This window comes from Capra hircus, chromosome 2 (genome assembly GCF_001704415.2).
Source record: "Capra hircus breed San Clemente chromosome 2, ASM170441v1, whole genome shotgun sequence".
In the NCBI taxonomy this organism is placed as follows: Eukaryota; Metazoa; Chordata; class Mammalia; order Artiodactyla; family Bovidae; genus Capra; species Capra hircus.
Genome location: NC_030809.1, coordinates 52,747,225 through 52,768,922, shown reverse-complemented (window position 1 = coordinate 52,768,922; position 21,698 = coordinate 52,747,225). Strand labels below are relative to the sequence as shown.

Below are 21,698 nucleotides of genomic sequence, written 5' to 3'. Positions count from 1 at the left end.
GATGTACAGGTATTGTAACTTTCATTCCATTCTCTCAACATTTGTTTCTTCCCATTCATAGGGAACACTCCTGCCTACAACTCAATCTGTCAGCTCATGCCCCTCCCTAGCTCCTCATTTTTTGGAACCCTAAACCTCCATTGACTAGTTTTCTGTTCCAAACAGGAAAAGGAGTACGTCAAGGCTGTATATTGTCACCCTGCTTATTTAACTTATATGCAGAGTACTTCATGAGAAACGCTGGGCTGGAAGAAGGACAAGCTGGAATCAAGATTGCCGGGAGAAATATCAATAATCTCTGATATGCAGATGACACCACCCTTATGGTAGAAAGTGAAGAGGAGCTAAAAAGCCTCTTGATGAAAGAGAAAGAGGAGAATTATACAGTTGGCTTAAAGCTCAACATTCAGAAAACAAAGATCATGGCATCTGGTCCCATCACTTCATGGAAAATAGATGGGGAAATAGTGGAAACAGTGTCAGACTTTATTTTTGGGGGCTCAAAAATCACTGCAGATTGTGATTGCAGCCATGAAATTAAAAGATGCTTATTCGTTGGAAGAAAAGTTATGACCAACCTAGAAAGCATATTCAAAAGCAGAGACATTACTTTGCCTACTAACGTCCATCTAGTCAAGGCTATGGTTTTTCCAGTGGTCATGTACGGATGTGAGAGTTGGACTGTGAAGAAGGCTGAGCACAGAAGAATTGATGCTCTTTAACTGTGGTGTTGGAGAAGACTCTTGAGAGTCTCTGGGACTGCAAGGAGATCCAACCAGTCCATTATGAAGGAGATCAACCCTGGGATTTCTTTGGAAGGAATGATGCTGAAGCTGAAACTCCAGTACTTTGGCCACCTCATGCGAAGAGTTGACTCATTGGAAAAGACCCTGATGCTGGGAGGGATTGGAGGCAGGAGGAAAAGAGGACGACAGAGGATGAGATGGCTGGATGGCATCACTGACTCAATGGACGTGAGTGTGAGTGAACTCCGGGAGTTGGTGTTGGACCTGGAGGCCTGGCGTGCTGTGATTCATGGGGTCACAAAGAGTCAGACATGATTGAGTGACTGAACTGAATTGAAACCTCCATTAGTTTATGTTTAGTGTTATGTGGGGTTATAGTGCTTTCAGATTAGAATACAGAGATGTTCTATTTTGTTCTTCATGTTTTTGCTGTTGACTAAGACATTCAGTTGGGCCCAAGCCACACAGTTCAGTATAAAACTCCAACTTGAAAAGTCACCAGGAGCTGGCCAAGATGTTAATAAAGCAACACTGTATTTATCATTCTACCATCTAATATATATATATATATATATATCCCATAGTAAAATCATCTTAAAAAATCAAGAGGGGGTGGTGGATTGTGGTCCTTCCTGTGTTGTTTCTCTCTTTCACTCAGGCCCATGGCGCCAGCAGGATGCACAAATATCATACTGTCATACTGCCAATCATACTGCCAGGGAGGTCCATAGCTACCAGGGAGACCACAAGTGGCATAATAAACAGCTCTAGAAAGCCCATTTTGGCACAGACCTGAAAGACAACATTTTGGAAGCACTTCTCATACCAAAGAAATTGCACTTGAAAATGTAGGGATTGAATTCAAAGAGCCAAATTCTGCCACCAAAAACTGTATAAGGCTTCAGTTAAGAATGGCAAAAAAAAAAAAAAAAAATCACAGTCTTTATACCCAATGATGGTTTTTTGAATTTTATTGAGGAAAATGATCAAGCTTTGGTTGCTGGATTTGATCACAATGATCACAATGATCACAATGGCCATGCTCTTGGTAACATTCCTAGAGTCCCCTTTAAGACTGTCAAAGTAGCCAAAGGCTCTCTTTCAGGCTTATATAAAGGTAGGCAGGAAAGACCAAGATCATAAGTTTTGATGATGAAAGCACAATAGTAATAAACTTTCATATCCCACCACCCCCCCAAAAAAAAAGTCATGCAGGAGGAGTAAGAAAAACAGCAAAGACTTACCCCAAGTCCCTAACAGATCAAAATTACCACTGAAAAAATATAGAAGTATTACATAGTGGATCCAAATTATGAGTTTTAAGTCAAAGAGATGGAAACAGGGAATGCTACTGATTTTGGAAAGCTCAAGGCAATAGCCTCATCAATCCCCTTTATTACCAGGACACACACAACCTCATTGACACTATGCTTTGAAGCCATTCAACGTTAATCTCACAATGATGTTTATCCTATTTATTTTAAACGACAGGCCCTATATTTGTTTATACCCATAGGCAGGTTTTCTAGATTGTTTTTCATCTCTTAAAATCCAAAATGGCTCATATTCATCTCTTTTGATCTTCATTTACACCCTTATCTGCTCCTAAAGTACGCCCGCTCTCTGTCATCAGTAAAATCATTTATATCTTCAGTCTCTTAACGGAATACACTGCTTTTGTTCTGTCTTAAATCTGGCTTTCCCTTGGAGCTTAGACAACTTAAACTACTTTTTTATGTGCTGCTGCTGCTGCTGCTCACTTCAGTCGTGTCCCACTCTGTGCGACCCCATAGATGGCAGCCCACCAGGCTCCTCAGTCCCTGGGATTCTCCAGGCAAGAATAATGGAGTGGGTTGCCATTTCCTTCTCCAATGCATGAAAGTGAAAAGTGAAAGTGAAGTCGCCTAGTCATGTCCTACCTTCGCAACCCCATGGACTGCAGCCTACCAGGCTCCTTTGTCCATGGGATTTTCCAGGCAAGAATACTGGAGTAGGTTGCCATTTCCTTCTCCAATGCATGAAAGTGAAAAGTGAAAGTGAAGTCACTCAGTCGTGTCCAACCTTCGCGACACCATGGACTGCAGCCTACCAGGCTCCTCTATCCATGGGATTTTCCAAGCAAGAGTACTGTGCACATGACCAATAAAGCCTGAATCTGGCTTTCAGACTCAACCTTTCTTTGGAAGTGAGCCTGGAGCCATGCTTACTGCCTCTCTCCTCAGAGCTCATTACTCAACTTCCCAACAGCATTCAGACTATTTATATTGCAACTCCCTGGCCTTTAGCGAAACAAATATAATACAATATAAAACACTTCTTTGTTAAATTTCACTTCAAAATATCACTCCACTTTTGTCCTTGTTTTCCACTATAAATACCACAAGAATTTCAAATACATTTTGTTTAAAAGGAGGTATTCATATTTCCCACCATCTTGGTCTCAGTAATTCATGTTATGTAGTTGTTCAAGCAAAGAAATTATAGCAAATTTTTTTTCCCTTTCCAGTCACCTGTCCACATTAAGTGGAGTCTACCTACAAAATATATATGTGTGATGTGATTTCCTAAATTTTGACTCTCCTTTCGCACAAGTTTTGTGCAAGTCTTCCCGTTCACCCTTCATATTACCAAAGTTGAACTCAATGTGTACATTTCTTTAGATTCACTTGGACTCCCCTGGTGGCTCAGATGGTAAAGAATCCACCTGCAATGTGGGAGACCTGGGTTCCATCCCTGAGTTGGGAAGATCCCCTGGAGAAGAGCATGGTAATCCACTCCAGTATTCTTCCTTGGAAAATCCCCATGGACAGAGGAGCCTGGTGGGCTACAGTCCATGACGTCTGAAAGAGCTGGACATGACTGAGCAACTAAATGCATCATTTGGCCAAAGAGTTCTAATTTTTTTTGCTGATATCTCTGGTTCAGCGTTAAAGAATCCACCTGCAATGCAGGAGATGCAGTTTCAATCCTTGGTTCAGGAAGATCCCCTGGAGGAGGGCATGGTAACCCACTCCAATATTCTTACCAGGAAAATTTCATGGTCAGAGGGGTCTGTAGGGCTACTGTCCATGGGGTCACAAAGAGTCTAACACAACTGAAGCAAATGAGCACAGGAACATGATATTAACCACACTTTTATAGTTGACAATGAGAAGATTTCTATTCCTTTGGAGAAACAGAGTTTCAACATCACTTTCATCAAGAGCCAGCCTTGCTGCAGTGCTTGCCTTGCTTGTAGAGCACAGTACGGCAGCTACTCCCATAATTATGGAACAATTCAATAGTGTCTGATCTCATGTTTTATACCACCCACCTCTTAATAAAATTCCACAAACTTCCTGGTCACTTGTGAAACATGAAATTTTAAAAGATATGCTTGGTATGTACATGAATGCACTGCTAGACTGAGCAGGTTACATAACAGTGAGCTCAAGATAGGCAGGGTGCTACTGGTTTTCCCCTTCTCACTGACTGCTCTGTGCTCATGACTTGTGTTTTAGAAGACATTACTGATGTCAAATGGATTCTAGCTCTCCTAGAAGCTACCAAAAATGGCTGAATGATGTGGCTTGAAATTGTATGGGTGTTAGCATCCAGAGGATGAACTTTGAATAATGTTACAGGAGATAAAAAGAATTGGCTGATAAAATTCATTTCTTTTTCCCTCTGTGAGAACCTATTTTAGGATTCAGTATTTCAATATAGATTTTGACATAAGATTTTCTATTTTCCTCAGATGGGACTGTGATCATAAGTTAACCAAGATATGTTTATGGGCTTCCTCTAGGAGATCTTTCCTTAGGGGTCCTTGCCAGAATCAAAAGCAAATCCTGACAACTGATGCTCAGGAAGAATAAACATGCTATATATTAGTTTCCTCTAGTTATACTCCAAGTGATGAATATAATCATAAAACTAATGTGTGGATTCCAGAATTGTAGGTTTTAGGTCAGCATCACACAATCGTATATATATGTGTCTGTGTCTGTGTGTGTCTCCATCCATAACATCTCTCCAGAAAAGTGCTTCACAAAACACATCATTTCATAGAGAAGTCACAAATCCGCTTTACAGAGTTGCAATGTACTGCATCTTCATATTCCCTATGCTTACACCACAGAGAAATTCATAAGCATCATGTTGTTATTTTTTAACCAGAAAATAATTATTTACAGGATGGTATACATCACATCCTATTTCAAAATACAGAAGCTTGAATAAATCAGTTAAAGGAGAAAATCAACACAGATGACTGAGGTTGTATGCGTTGAGACATCAAAAGTTGTCCTTGAGATGTTTCTGTGAAAATAGGCTTCATTTGATTTTATCTTCTCTGATCTAAGATCATACCATGTTTTATCACACTAACTCGCAATTTTGCTTTTGGTGGGGTACATAGCCAGAATAATTACATTTCATAGATGACTGAGTATAAAATAGTAACCTTTTCACACTAAATGAATTTGCTAAAATTGGATACTCTCTGAGGAAACATGCACCAAATCTACATTACAGAAAAATTTGAACTAACAAAGACATAAAAGATGGGATGAGAAAATTTAACCCAAGAGCTGCTTTTAGTGTAGGGGTAGCAGATGCATGGCAGTTCTTTATAACACAAAGGGTGAAGATAAGAGTTATCCAGTGATTTAGGGGGAAACAGATAATGATTTATATAACTACATTGAAGTAGAAGTCAGAGATGAAGTTACTGGTTTTGAAGAAAGTTTTCTTTTCAGAAAAGGTACTGAAGTTTCATGATAAAGAGGTAAAGAAGACAAAGTGCCAACCAAAGGGAAAAACTAGCTGTGTTAGCAGGTGAGGACAGATATGGAATGACTGAAAGTGTTATTCACTTCTGCTATCCTCCTCTAACTGTAGATACTCTCTGTGAAAACACAGCATATTATCAGGTACCTCATTAAATATCATGGCTTTAATTTATAGAGAAAATATACAAATAAGCTGGACTGTATCTTCAGTTGAAGGGCCATGTCTTGTGACCTGGAGACCCACTGTCATTCTAAACTCAATATAAGTGAAAACAAAATCATAATTATTTTTTCACAAATTTTCTTTCAGATGTCACTACTTTTGTCATTAGTCACTACTTTTCTTCTATTTACCTAATTTGGAAAATTTTGAAATTTTCATGGACATATCATCTAATGCTCCCTCCAACCCAATTAATAATAGATGTTGACTAGTCCGTTTTTATGCCATTTGCACTCATTCATTTCTTCTTTTCTGTGCCTGCTGCTGCAGTTCTATTACAATCACAGCTTCATATTCATGCTTTAGAATCACATTCAGAAAGACAGTATGAAATTGTGATTATATAAGTTCTGCAATTAAATAGGCTTAATACAAAAAAATAGTTGCAGCTTGTAATAATTTTGTAGGCCTGAGAACATTTCTCAGCACTTCAAATAACAGTATAATCATCTGTAAAATAAATTAAAGCTAAAACAATGAACTCTCCAATTTACTGAGTTTAAATACCATCTTCAAGGAAAGTTACATTACTTTGGTGCTCTGCCTACTTGTTCAACTACATAATAAGTTTTGATGTTTTTGAATTATCTCTTGAAATTTTAGCATGCACTTTTTTAAGCCTTAATATTGGAATAAAGTTTTGGAGGGGAAAAAAAGCAATGATATTTAATACTAAGTTTTTAACCAGAGAAGAAAGTGGTTTATCCCCTGACTGTTTTCAAGAATTTAAGTCTTTTTTCACTAGGCAAGATTGCAGAGGTTTTTGCTTTTTATTTATTTTTTTTTCATAAAGACAGTTGACTCACTCTCTTTTTGTTTTCTTTTGTGTTGCTTTTATTAAATTTCTTAGCCTGTGTCTTGCTCTTATAGCCCCAGAATAACTTGAACTTATCTAGAGGTTATTTTTTTAAAGAAAGGAAAAAGTTAAAACTCTGCTAGCAGAAAACAAATAATTATTTACTTTAAGCATTTTAATGTGAACATTATTTATCACTTAATTCTGAATACCAACATTTTGAAAGGCAGATTTATCAAATAGTGACAGAACAGAAACTTTGGCTATTATTTTTAGGGTATAGCCTTTAAGGGGCTTCCAGGTGGTATAGTAATAAAGAACTTGCTTGCCAGTGCAGGAGATGTAAGACTAGTGGGCTTAATCCCTGGGTCAGGAAGATCCACCAGAGGAGGGCATGGCAACTCACTCCAATATTCTTGCCTGGAGAATCCCACGGACAGAGGAGCCTGGCAGGCTATGATCCTAGGGTTGCAAAGAGCCAGACACAACTGAAGTGACTTGGCATGGATACATGCATGGCCCCTAAGGACTCAAAATAATGCTTGGAAAGCTTCATTTAATATTGAGACAACTAATATATGTGTTCTTAGCATTCTCAGCAGAGGTTTTGAGGAGGTTAGTTACAGGATAGATTTTAAATAGAAAGATAAAAAATACAGGCAATCATTTATCCAAAGTCTAAGCTTTTACACTAGTTATAATTTCTTCAAAACGTCATAGTAGAAGGACAAAGTTATATGTAAGGGATTTGGTCTTTGACTTTTGAGAGATCTTTGTTTTCCCCCATTCCTGCCATTCCCTCCATTTTTCCCCCTTTCCTACTATTTCCTTCCATTCTTTCCATCCTTTCTTTAGACAATTAGACACTCTCAAAGCACACTGCACCCTACTCCCTCCAGACTTCTAGTCAAGTTTTGAAGTCTTCTGGGTATAGATAAGGAAACAATAAGGATATAAAAAAATATTTTTCCTTGGTTATCATCATCTTCACCAGATATAGTGTTCCCACATTCCCATCTGGACAGGATGATATTTTTTAAACAATTTATAACATGGTAAATGTGCATTTATCAGAACTATTAATATCCAGGCAACAGTTCAGAAAATTCTAACAATAGAAAGAAATGTGAGCATTCTTAAAACAACTTCAATCAAAAATGTGGAAAACTCAAGTGGATGATAGTGTCTAAAGCAAGGATCAAAAAGCTACAGCTTGTCAAGCAAATCTATCTTGACACGTGTTTGTGTAAATAAAGTATTACTGGGTCACAGCCATGTCCATTCATTGATACGTTGTCAATAGCTGTTTTAACATTGCAGTACCAGAGTTTACAAAGTTGAGCAGTTATGATAGTAAACATATGGCCAGTAAGACATTACTTGGCTCTTTTGATTTAAAAAAAAAAATCAACCCTAGTTCAAGGAATCTCTGAAGAATCAGGATAGAACTGGGTATTTTGGCTTAAGTTTAGAGCAGCTGTAGGTATAAGGTGAATTTAGATAAGGAGAAAAGAAGACAGAATCCACTTCTGAGAACACTGTGTCAGCAATTAATTAATAGAGCCAGACACTCTCCCCATGACACTCCATCAGGGAAATTTCCTCCAAATTTATTGATTGCAGACTTCTATCAGCCAAAGTTTTAAGGAAAATATATATTTCTTATTTATTCTTATAATATTTAAATTATATATAAAACGTATATATATATACACATATATAACACATGCAAAGAAATTGAAATTGAAAATAATAAAAAAGAATGCAAACATAAGTAAAATCTAATATTTAATCTCACTTAATCAGTGCCTCTTGGGTTGCCCTTCCCACATTTCATTCTGGAAGGCACTGAGCTAAGATAAAAAATTTGTAATCAATGTGTTAAGCTTTCTCAACTTTTTTAAGGGTATAGGGTTAATTAGGAGTAGAATACATAAATACATAGACTGACTGGCTTCATGATTTAGATGACTATCATGGGAGGGACTCAGTAAGGGTAGGAAGGATGTATGGGTAGGCAAAACTGGGATTGACATGTCATGTGATATATCTGCTTCTCATCTTTGGGCCATTTGATCTCTACTTTAAATGTCATTTATTCCTCTTAATCCCCTTCATGGATTACATCCTTGTCATACCAAAGGGGATCGCATAACTCAGTGAAGCCATGAGCCATGCCATGCAGAGCCAGTCAAGATGGATAGGACAAAATAGTGAAGATTTCTGACAAAGCACGGCCCACTGGAGGAGAAAAAGGCAAACATACTCCAGTATTCTTGCCTGGAAAACCCCATGAACAGTACAAAAAGGCTAAAAGATATGACACCGGAAGATGGATTCCCCAAGTTGGAAGATGTCAATACAACCATTCTGAAAGGATGGAGGAAAGTTACTAATAGCTTCAGAAAAAATGAAGCAGCTGAACTGAACCAGAAACAATCCTTAGTTGAGGATGTATATGGTAGTAAAAGTAAAGTCTGATGTTACAAAGAACATTATTGCATAGGAATCTGGAATATTAGGTTCATGAATCAAGGTAAATTGGATATGGTCAAGCAGGAGATGGCAAGGTTGAATATTGACATCTTGCTGCTGCTGCGGCTGCTGCTGCTAAATTGCTTCAGTTGTGTCTGACTGTGCGACCCCATAGACAGCAGCCCACCAGGCTCCCCTGTCCCTGGGATTCTCCAGGCAAGAACGCTGGAGTGGGTTGCCATTTCCTTCTCCAATGCATGAAAGTGAAAAGTGAAAGTGAAGTCGCTTAGTCATGTCCAACTCCTAGTGACCCCATGGACTGCAGCCTACCAGGCTCCTCTGTCCATGGGATTTGTCAGGCAAGAGTACTGGAAGTGGGTTGCCATTGCCTTCTCTGTGACATCTTAGTAATCAGTGAACTAAAATGGATGAGAATGGGTATATTTAATTCAGATGACCATTATATCTACTACTGTGAAGGATCTCTTAAAAGAAATGAATTAGCCCTCATAGTCAAAAAAAGAGTCCAAAATGCAGTACTTGGATGTAACCCCCAAAATAACAGAATGATCTGGTCTCCTTTCCAAAGCAAACCATTCAACATCTAGTTACCCAACTCTAGGCCCCAAATACTGACTCTGAAGAAGCTGAAATTGAACAGCTCTATGAAGACCTACAACAGTTTCTAGAACTAACATCAAAAAAAAAAAAAATCTTATTCCTCACCGGGGAATGGAATACAAAAGTGGGAAGCCAGGAGATACCTGGAGTAACCGGCAAGTTTGGCTTTGGAGTACAGAATGAAACAGGACAAAGTCTAATAGAGTTTTGCCAAGAGAATGCACTGGTCATAGCAAACACCCTCTTCCAGCAACACAAGAGAAGACTGTACACCTGGACATCACCAGATGGTCAATATTGAAATCAGATTGATTATATTCATTGCAGCCACAGATGAAGACACTTTATACAGTCAGCAAAAACAAGACGAAGGAGCTGACTGTGGCTCGGATCATGAACTCCTTATTGCCAAATTCAGAGGGAGAGGGTGGGATGATTTGGGAGAATGGCATTGAAATATGTATACTATCATGTAAGAAACGAATCGTGAGTCCAGGTTTGATGCATGATACTGGATGCTTGGGGCTGGGGCACTGGGATGACCCAGAGAGATGATATGGGGAGGGAGGTAAGAGGGGGATTCAGGATTGGGAACTCATGTACACCCATGGTGGATTCATGTCAATGTATGGCAAAACCAATACAGTATTGTAAAGTAAAATTTTAAAAAAATTAATTTAAAAAAATAAAGAAAGAACAAAAAAAAAACAAAACTATTAAAAAGGAAAAGAAAAAAAATAACAAACAAAAAAGTAGGGAAAACCACTAGACTAACCTAGATAGTATATTCAAAGGCAGAGACCTTACTTTGCTGAATAAGGTCCGACCAGTCAAGGCTATGGTTTTTCCTGTGGTCATGTATGGATGTGAGAGTTGGACTGTGAAGAAGGCTGAGCGCCAAAGAATTGATGCTTTTGAACTGTGGTGTTGGAGAAGACTCTTGAGAGTCCCTTGGACTGCAAGGAGATCCAACCAGTCCATTCTGAAGGAGATCAGCCCTGGAATTTCTTTGGAAGGAATGATGCTAAAGCTGAAACCCCAGTACTTTGGCCACCTCATGTGGAGAGTTGACTCATTGGAAAAGACTCTGATGCTGGGAGGGATTGGGGGCAGGAGAAGGGGACGACAGAGAATGAGATGGCTGGATGGCATTACCTACTCGATGGACATGAGTCTGAGTGAACTCCGGGGGTTGGTGATGGACCTGGAGGCCTGGTGTGCTGCAATTCATGGGATCGCAAAGAGTTGGACATGACTGAATGACTGAACTGAACTGATTCAAGTATAACCTAATCCAAATTCCTTATGATCATATAGTAAAGAAGACAAAGAGATTCAAAGGATTGGATCTGATAGACAGAGTACCTGAAGAGCTATAGAAAGAGATTCATAACATTGTACTGGAGGAGCTGACCAAAACCTTCCCAAAGAAAAAGAAATGCAAAAAGGCAAAGTGATTGCCTGAAGAGGCTTTATAAATAACTTAGGAAAGAAGAGAAGCAAAAAGCAAGGGGCAAAAAGAAAGATGTATGCCGGGGGCCAGCGTGAGGAACTCCGCCCATGGCAAAGGTCATGAGGAAGGAGGCTTGGCATATGCAAAGGCGTGATCAAGCCTCAGGAAACCCCCTGTTCCCGAGCATCTAACGCCAAAACCAGAGTCTGTTTTATGCTCTCACCTACACTTCTGACTTTACGGGGGCTCTCCCCCATAATCATTTCTCTCGGAGAAGGAGTAAATGTGCAGTTCCAAGGCAATAAAAATTCCTGGGCGTGACAAGAGTGTTTCAGCTTACGGACTCCTCTGAAGGTTATCTAGCCCGCCTGTATAGGTTCGTCCGGCCACATGTAATTGTTTACAGCCTCCCAACCTGAGAGGCACGAGATGTTTTAGACTTACGAAAGGCAAATTCTTTTGGGGAGTCGGAAATTATTAGAATACTGGGTTGGTTAGGAATTATATTGGTGAAGGTTTTTTTCATTTGTTGTGTCAATAATTGCTGCTAATTCCCTGCTCTGGGTGGGATGTCTCAGGTCAAACCTCTCTGCTGACAGACTAGCTTGTGTGACAGGATTATCCATACTGCTGCCACTACGCACATGATTGTTTACTACCTCTCAACCATAAACAGCACAGAGAGTTTTGGAGTATTTTGAGAGTCTTAATTAGCATAGGGCTTTTTCTTGTTGAGTCAATGATTGACACCAGGCCTCCATATCCCAGGCACCTGGGAGTATATTAATCAAAGTATTTGGAATATAGAAAAGTAAATATAGTAGTTTGTGATGTTAGCAATACTAGACTTTTTGAGTTAATGAATTTTCTCTTTTATAATAGATCACTGGACTTTGTTATAAATCACTGTGTCCTTGCTATGTAAAAATGTAACTGTATCACTATCTTAAGACTAAATAGATCTTAAGGGGAACATTGGTGAAAGGATTTTCATTTGTTGGGCTGATGTTTGCTGCTAAATCTCCGTGTTCCCTGACCTTATTATGAATATAACTAACATATAGGAGAAATAAGCATTAACCTTTAAGATTAACCATGTTAACCTTGGGTTAAATAAATTCCTTTCTTGATTGTAACTCACTACACCCTCACCCTATAGGAATGTAACTTTATTTGGAGGGTGGTGCCTGGTTTAAGAAAAAACACCCTTGGAAGAAATAAGTTTTTTGGTTATCAGAAAGAGAGGATCATAAAATGTCAGCAGGTCTCACTCATGGCCAGATGATGTAATATCTCTAAGACCTTTTTTTATACATTTATGTGGAGCACCTGATTTTGATAAAGGTCAGGACTGCTGACCCCCGTGTGACTCTGTATTCATCCCTATATGTAACAAAACGTATATAAGCAAACCCAAAAATAAAGAAATCGAATCAGTTTCCAGAAAGACTGATTCCCCCATGTTGCTTCTTTCTTGCTCCTGTTTGGCTGAATTTCCATCTGGATTCAGCCTCCTTTTCTCCACTACACTATCTCCTACTACACTATCCGTTTCTAATCTCTCTGTATATCTGTAATTAAATATGTATTTTTCCAAAGACGCCAACACCATCCCCCCACCTTTGAATCACCCTGGATCCACCGGGGCTGGACCCTGGCAGATATACCTGACTGAATGCAGAGTTCCAGAGAATATAAAGAAGAGAAAAGAAGGCCTTCTTAGATGAACAATAAATAAGTCCAAAAAAAAAAAAAAAAACAAGAAAAACAATAGAATGAGAAAGACTAGAGATTTCTACAAGAAAACTGGAGCTATCAAGAGAATATTTCATGCAAAGATGGGAACAATAAAGGACAGAAAACAGTAAGGACCTAACAGAAGAAGAGATTAAGAAGAGATGGCAAGAATACACAGAAAGTGAAAGTGAAGTCGCTCAGTTGTGTCTGACTCTTTGCGATCCCAAGGACTGTAGCCTATCAGGCTCCTCTGTCCATGGGATTTTCCAGGCAAGGGTACTGGAGTGGATTGTCATTTCCTTCTCCAGGGGATCTTCCCACCTCAGGGATTAAACCCAGGTCTCTCGCATTGTAGACAGACGCTTTACTGTCTGAGCCACCAGGGAAGTCTGAACTATACAAAAAAGTCTTAATGACCAAGATAATCATGATGGTGTGGTCACCCTCCTAGAGCCAGATATCCTGGAGTGTGAAGTTAAGTGGGTTTTAGGAAACATTACTGCAAACAAAGATGGTGGAAGTGACAGAATTCCAGCTGAGCTATTTAAAATCCTAAAAGATGATGCTGTTAACGTATTGCATTAAATAAGTCAGCGAATTTGGAAAAACAGACAGTGGCCACATTGGAAAAGATCAGTTTTCATTCCAGTCCCAAAGAAAGGCAGTGACACAGAATTTTCAAACTACCATACAATTGTGCTCATTTCACATACCAGCAAGGTTATGCTCAAAATCCTTCAAGCTATGCTTCAGCAGCATGTAAACCAAGAACTTCCAGATGTACAAGCTGAGTTTAGAACAGGCAAAGGAACCAGAGATCAAACAGCCAACATTTGTTAGCTCATGGAGAAAGCAAGAGAGTTCCAGAAAAAGATCCACTTCTGCTTCACTGACTACACTAAAACCTTTGTATGGATCACAACAAACCACAGAAAATTCTTAGAGATTGAAGTACCAGATTACCTTACCTGTCTCCTGAGAAACCTGTATGCACGTCAAGAGGCAACAGTCAGAACCAAACCCAGAACAACTGACTGGACAAAACTGTGAAAAGGGCACAAAGTACAACAAGGCTGTATATTGTTACTTGCTTATCACAACCAAGGTTCAAGATTGCCAGAAGAAATGTCAGCAACCTCAAATATGCAGATGATTCCACTCTAAGGGCAGAAAATGAAGAAAATTAAAGACTCTTTGGTGAGGGTGAAAAAGGAGAGTGAAAAAGCTGGCTAAAAACACAACATTAAAAAAAACTAAGATTATGGCAGGACAGATTTTATTTTCTTGGACTCCAAAATCACTGTGCATGGTGACTATAGCCATGAAATTAAAAGAAGCTTGTTCCTTGCAAGGAAAGCTATGACAAACCTAGACAGCATATTAAAAGCAGAGACATCAGTTTTCCGACAAAGGCCCATATAGTCAAAGCTATGGTTTTTTCATTAGTCATGTACAGATGAGAGAGTGGACCATAAAGAAGGCTGAGTGATAAAGAATTGATGCTTTCAAATTGTAAACTGTTGAAGACTCTTGAGAGTTCCTTAAACACCAAAGGGATCAAACCAGTCCATCTTAAAGGAACTCAATCCTGAATATTCTTTGGGAGGGCTGATGCTGAAGATGAAGCTCCAATACTTTGGCCACCTGATGTGAAGAGCCAACTCAATGGAAAAGGCCCTGATGCTGGGAAAGACTGAGGGAAGGAGGAGAAGGGGGCAACAGGGTGAGATGGTTGGATGGCATCACCAACTCAATCGATATGAATTTGAGCAAACTCCAGGAGATAGTGGAGGACAGAGGAGCCTCGCATGCTACAGTCCATGGGATCACAAAGAGTTGGACATGACTTAGTGACTGAACACTCTCCTTTATAATCATATATGTCATGGGTAAAATGCACAGAAACAGAGCAAAATGGGGGAGAGCCTGATTTTAAAAAGATAAATATGTTATTTAAAAAGTCATTTTATATATTTTAGAGATACAAGTACTTATTATGTACTCTCATCAAAATTATCAATTGATGAAAAATGTAGGAGAGTATTTTAAATAAGTTATTCACAAATATCTTAATATTAATTAAACAGCATGTAATAAAATTGTTTTCTATATAAAAATGGAAAAGAAAATTAAAGAAGATGGATGATATTTAAGAAAGACAGCACATGTATCAATTCCAGCATTTTGTGATTATAAGCTATATATCTATATCAACATATCTGAAACTGTTTATTTACATACTTATATCTATCAATGTATGAATATAGATATACATTGACAGACATATGTTTTTCACATTTTCTTTAAATCTCAGTTAGTTACATGACTTTGAATCATAAATTTCCATGGTTTGAACACTTCATGAAAATGACTTAAAGTTTAATTTTTATAATGTTTGCCTAATACTAAAGTAGGTTTTTAAAAATATTTTGGTACTTCAATGTTGTGAAAAACTGTCCTTAGTGATGTTAAACAATTGTATTTTTACAAATATTGTACTTTCTACATGCCTATATCAGATTAATTGCATCAGTGGCAGTTACTTTTGGATCATGTATAAGATTTTTATCCATATGCATTTAAGTTACTGATTTTAAAATAGCAGACCCAATTGTAATCTTCAATTCATCTCTGCCTTGACAGTGTTTTATTCATTGCCTTAACTTATGCAACTAAAATTTGAGTGAAGTTTATGAAAGACTCCTTTAAATAACATTATTTTTGCACTGATTTTTCAGGAATATGAATTTATTCACAATCCCAAATTCAAAATGTAGAGAGAGTAAAGACTTAAACAAAAGTGATATTTTAGATGCTATTGAAGTCTTTTTATACAAAAGAAAGAACATTAGCAACCCTTTTTCCCTTTTCTATGCATTTGTTAATTGCCAAAGTTGGAATCCATGAGCCTGAAATTGCCATATTTTGAGTGAAAATTAAGATTGTATAATTAAAATATGCATTTTTCAATCTTCTGAGAAATTTTCTGTTTAAAAGAGATCAGTCTCCTAGGGGCTTTTGGTTTAGATTAGGACTGTATATGTGGAATCTTCTCACAGGGAAATATAATAGTGTCCATGGCATGCTAAATACGGTAATTTGAGGAGTTTTGATTATCAATGTTAATGAATATTTGTGCTGAATACATAAATATTTGATTTTCTAAAACACAACAAGAAAAATGTACTAGTTTGTGAAAACTAGTATAGCCTTCTTCTCTCACTTAAAAATGTTCCATCAGAATAGTGCAAATGATTCAGTTCAGTTCAGTCACTCAGTGGTGTCCGACTCTTTGGAACCCCATGCACTGCAGCATGTCATGCTTCCCTGTCCATCACCAACTCCCGGAGTTTACTCAAACTCATGTCTATAATGTTGGTGATGTCATCCAACCATCTCATCCTCTGTCATCCCCTTCTCCTCCCACCTTCAAACTTTCCTAGCATCAGGGTGTTTTCCAATGAGTCAGTTCTTCATATCAGGAGGCCAAAGTATTGGAACTTCAGCTTCAGCATCAGTCCTTCCAATGGATATTCAGGACTGATTTCCTTTAGGATGGACTGGTTGGATCTCCGGGCATCCCAAGGGACTCTCAAGAGGGACTCACAAGAGTCTTTTCCAACATCACAGTTCAAAAGCATCATTTCTTTGGCATTCAGCTTTCTTTATAGTCCAACTCTCACATCCATACATGACTCCTGGAAAAACCTTAGCTTTGACTAGACAGACTTTTTTTGGAAAATTAATGTCTCTGCCTTTTACTATTCTGTCTGGGTTGGTCATAGCTTTTCTTCCAAGGAGCATGCAAATGATTAAAGATCCTATAACGTTTGTCCCAATTTTAAAAATGAGATTTCTACTGGAAATATGGTATCTTGTATTAGTTTTCTATTGCTGCTATAACAAATAACCATGAATTTAGTGCCTTAAAACAACACAATTATATGTTACAGTTCTATATGTCATAAGTCTGATAAAGGTCTCACTGGACTAAAACTGAAGTGTTACTAGGCTCTGGGGAAGAATCCATTTCCTTGTCTTTTTCAGTTTCTAGAGGCTGTATGCATTTCTTGTGGAGAAGGCAATGGAAACCCACTGCAGTACTCTTGCCTGGTCCTGTGGACAGAGGAGCCTGGTAGACGGCAGTCCATGGTCGCTAAGAGTTGGACACGACTCTTTTCACTTTCATGCATTGGAGAAAGAAATGGCAACCCACTCCAGTGGTCTTGCCTGGAGAATCCCAGGGATCAGGGAGCCTGGTGGACAGCCTTCTATGGGGTTGCGCAGAGTCGGACACGACTGAAGCGACATAGCAGCAGCAGCAGCAGCATGCATGCATTTCTTGGCTTGTAGCTCCCTTCCTCCATCTTTAAGGCTGATAAAGTTGAATCTCTAACTTTTCTTTCTTTGGTCCCATGTTTTTCTGACTACACCCAAGAAAGTTCCTTGCTTTAAAGGACTCATGATTAGAGTGATTCCACCCAGATACTCCAGGATAATCTTTTTATCTCAAGGTGCTTAACCTTTATTGCATGTGCAAAGTCTCTTTTATCATTTAAAGTAATGCAGTCAATTTCTGGCTTCAGGAATTGGAATATCCACATCCTGATGGGGAGGGTCGGGGTTGGGAGTTATGTGTGTGTGTGTGTGTGTGTGTGTGTGTGCGTGTGTGAGATGCATAGTTTGAAATATTATTTGTCAGTGGCAATCTCTGGCAGAAAAATAAAGTTTTGGTAGATTTACAGCTATTAATTAATGTGTGAGTGTGTGTGTGTGTGTGTGTGTGTGTATATGTGTGTGTGTGCTATAGAGGATGACATAGAATTTAACAAAGATACTTGCCTAATATGAATTAAATAAAAGAAGCTAATTCCCTACAATATTTTTAAACTCTTACTCTTACTGCTTCCAACTTTAGATTATAACTATAGGATAATGGCGGTGGTGGTTTAGTCACTAGGTCGTGTCTGACTCTTGCGACCCCATGGAATGTAGCCTTCCAGCCTCCTCTATCCATGGGATTTTCCAGGCAAGAATACTTGAGTGGATTGCCATAACATCATCTAAATTAATTTTTTAACTCTTAAATTATTTTCATTTTTTACTGAACTCATTCATTTAATACAATTTAATTTCAATAACATTCATGACTATAAACACCAAAACCTTATTTGGTTTTATAAATGAAGCACCATAAATATAAATAACCTATTGTTCTTGAAAGGATTTTCTCTTCTTAATTGAAAACAAATGGAACCTAAGTTAAACTAAATGAGTGTTTAATCTTTCATTCCAACACAAAGGTTATTAGTTAGTGCAAGTGTGTACATGGTTATAAACAAAAGAAACAAGCAGCTGATTACTTTAACTCTGGAAAAGTCTAAGCTTAACAATTTGAAATGTCAATATGAAGAAATACAGGATTGTATTTAAAGCAGTTCAGAATATTTTTAAATGAATTTCTCAGTTTCTGCTTATGACTGTGGATTTAATAAAGAAAGAGCATATCTTCTTGTGAAGGGCTATTTATTTGATGTTTTCCTAAGTGTTTTTCTAAGAACATAGAGATACTTCCCATTTCTGAGTAGTGAAAAGGATTTAGCAAAGTCTTGTCAAGGACAGTATGCTCATGCTGTAATTCTTTTAAAATCTAGCTTATTATTTGCTGTGACAAATTTCAGAAGGTATTAACTCAAGTTTTCTATTATAACTTTATTTTCCTCTAACAGGATACATTTATTTCATGAACCCCAATATTGCCAGATAGTTAAAACTTAACCAAATCCAAGCTATTCACTTAGATTCAAATTTAAAATGTATTAATGAAGACTGCAATATGTATTTCATTCCTGCTCCATGAGTATATATACATTTCAGGCTCTTATAAGCATGAGGGAGAGGTGACTCATCTTTGGCTGTATGACATATACTAAGATCTGAGGCATCTTTCACGTTTGCAACCTGGGTTCAATCAGACAGATCAAAGGAGATGCTTTGAATTTATCTCAGGATCATCTCCTTAGGACCTCCGTGCAGCCACCTATTACTATACTACTTTCTTCAACATTCTGGAAGTTTTCGACCTTCCAGAGCCCCAGAGAGCCTATGTTCCCTCTCTTCTCAGATCCCCCTGCCCATTAGTGTATTCTCCGTCCTGAGAATTTGTGTTCCAGTATTTGCTTGTTTTTTAAGTTATTTTTTTATTGAGGTATTTTGGTTTATAACATTATATAAGTTTCATGTGTACAACATTAATTTCTACTTTTGTATACAATATGCTCACCAGGAAAAAGTTAGTTTCCACCTTTCACCATACAGTTCTGCTTTACCCATTCTTCCCTCTATACCCACCTCTTCCTTTCTGGTAACTGCTACTTTGTACTCTGGATTTACATGCTTCCTTTTGTTTGCTTTGCTCACTTATTTTTTCTGTTTTTTTAATAGCCTACATATGAGTGAAATCATATGGTATTTTTCTTTTCCCATATGGGTTATTTTACTTAGCATAATGCCCTCAAGGTCCATCCAAGTTGTCCCAAATGGTAATGTATCCTTTGTATGGAATATGGATTTTTATGGAATATGGGTGACTAATATTCCATTGTGCATATGATTTTATATATATTTATATATTCATTATTTATGTATTTATATTTTATATATTTTATTATATATTTGTAAATTTATATTTAACTTATATATATATACATAAATGAGGCTTCCCAGGTGGCACAGTGGTAAAGAATTCACCTGCCAATGCAAGAGACATAAGCTCAATCCCTGGATGGGGAAAATCCCCTGGAGGAGGAAATGGCAACCTACTCCAGTATTCTTGCCTGGAAAATTCCATGGACAGAGGAGCCTGGTGGGCTACAGTCAGACACAGTTGAGTGAGAGCACACATATGTACATACACACCACATCTTCTTTATGTATGTGTCTATTGATAGACACTTAGGTTGCTTTCATAGCTTGGCTATTGTAAACAATGCTGCTATGAGCACTGGAGTATATGTACTTTATAAGGTATATTGTTACAGAGAATCAGTAAAATAATATGATTAATAAACTGTGATCAAATCCAAATACCTCAAAATGTTGCAAACAATAGTCCAAGTTTACAACACAGAGAAGTTGCAGAGTTGCTCTGAGAAATGCTTTCTCTTAAGGGTGCTTTTATTTTGTTAGTGTCATTTTCTGAATAATCTATCCAATTCCAATGAAGAAATGAGGTTTTTCACCACTCTTAGAAGCACTTTGCATTGATCTGACTCCAGCTGGAGTTCACTACTGAGTGTTTCATTTGAGCAAATTGGAGCACATGCAGAAAAGATGGAGTAGGAATAGGAAAAGTTAGCAAACAAAGAAATATAATAAAGTTGTAGGAGGTTGAAAAGGAGCTTACTGGAGATGTAATAGCTGCTTTCAAATATTTTAAGAGCTGTCATTCAGGAAAAGGATTATTATAGTTGTTCCATACAGTGATACAAGTTGAAAATTTCAGGAAAGCAGTTTTCTAACTAAAATAAAAGGATTAAAGTGAAGTTGCTCAGTTGTGTCCGACTCTGCAACCTCATGGACTGTAGCCCACCAGGCTTCTCTGTCCATGGGATTTTCCAGGCAAGAGTACTGGAGTGGGTTGCCATTTCCTTCTCCAGGGGATCTTCCCAACCCAGGGACTGAACCCAGGTCTCCCACATTGCAAGCAGACATTTTACCCTCTGAGCCACAAGGGAAATGAGAGGTAAAGCTTTACTACAATTAGAGCTGACTTAAATGGAGGAATCATTGTTACAAAATACTTTGGCCACGTGATGCAAAAAGCTGCTCATTGGAAAAGTCTCTGATGCTGGGAAAGATTGAGGGCAGGAGGAGAAGTGGGCTACAAAGGATGAGATAGTGAGATGGCATCACTGACTCAATGGATGTGAGTTTGAGCAAACTCCAGGAGATAGTGAAGGACAAGGAAGCTTGGTGTGCTACAGTCCATGGGTCACAGAAAGTTGGACAGGACTTAGTGACAGAACAACAAATGTTACAAAAGATTAAATGTTCTAAGGAAATTCTCAAATCATCTGTTAAAATATCAAAGAGGGAACTTTTACCTTGAGTAAAAACTGGAGTAGATAAGTTCAAGCCACTTTGAATTCTAAGATTCTATTTAGTTTTTCTATAAAACTTCCCATGAGAATAGTTAAATGGTTTTGTGTTGATACTCATTTATTTCATCAAAGTTGGCTGATGTACTCTTTACTTGATGGAAGCAGAGAATAGAGAGGTACATAGTTCTACTTCTAGCTTTGCTCACTACACAAATTCTTTATATATTTTAATAAAATCTTCGAATTTGTGATTCAAGGAAAACAAGTATACACAGACAGTCAGTTAGGGATTCGGGAAGCTTGTGATTAGAATCAAATTCAATTCTTTTGCAGATTTCCAAAGTAGACAATTAATTTTGACAAAGAAGAACAAAGCTAGAAAATTTGTACTACCTAATTACAAATATGACTATAAATTCACAACAAGCAACATAGCTTACAATTAAAATAGGGATAGATGTATAGTAAGTCAATAGAATAAATCTAGAAATTAGCACATATACACATGTCTTTATATATATCCAATTTTTTTTATGAAAATGCCAAAGTAATTCAGTTAAGAAGATAGTCTAAGTGGTGCTTAAACAACTGGGCATTTGTACAGTGAAAAAACAAAAACACTTTATCCTTTACTTCACATCACAAACAGAAATTAACTTGAAATGGAACATAAACCTAAATTCATGAGTTGCAACTATAAAACTAACTAGAAGAAAGTATAGGATAAAATTTTGTGGCCTATTAAGCAAAGGTTTCCTAGATAGTACACAAAT

At 37.8% G+C, this 21,698-nt stretch overlaps 1 pseudogene; it reads left to right on the top strand.

Moving 5' to 3' along the window:
- Positions 1 to 1,889, top strand: part of LOC102181728 — a 39,666-nt pseudogene extending 37,777 nt beyond the window's left edge.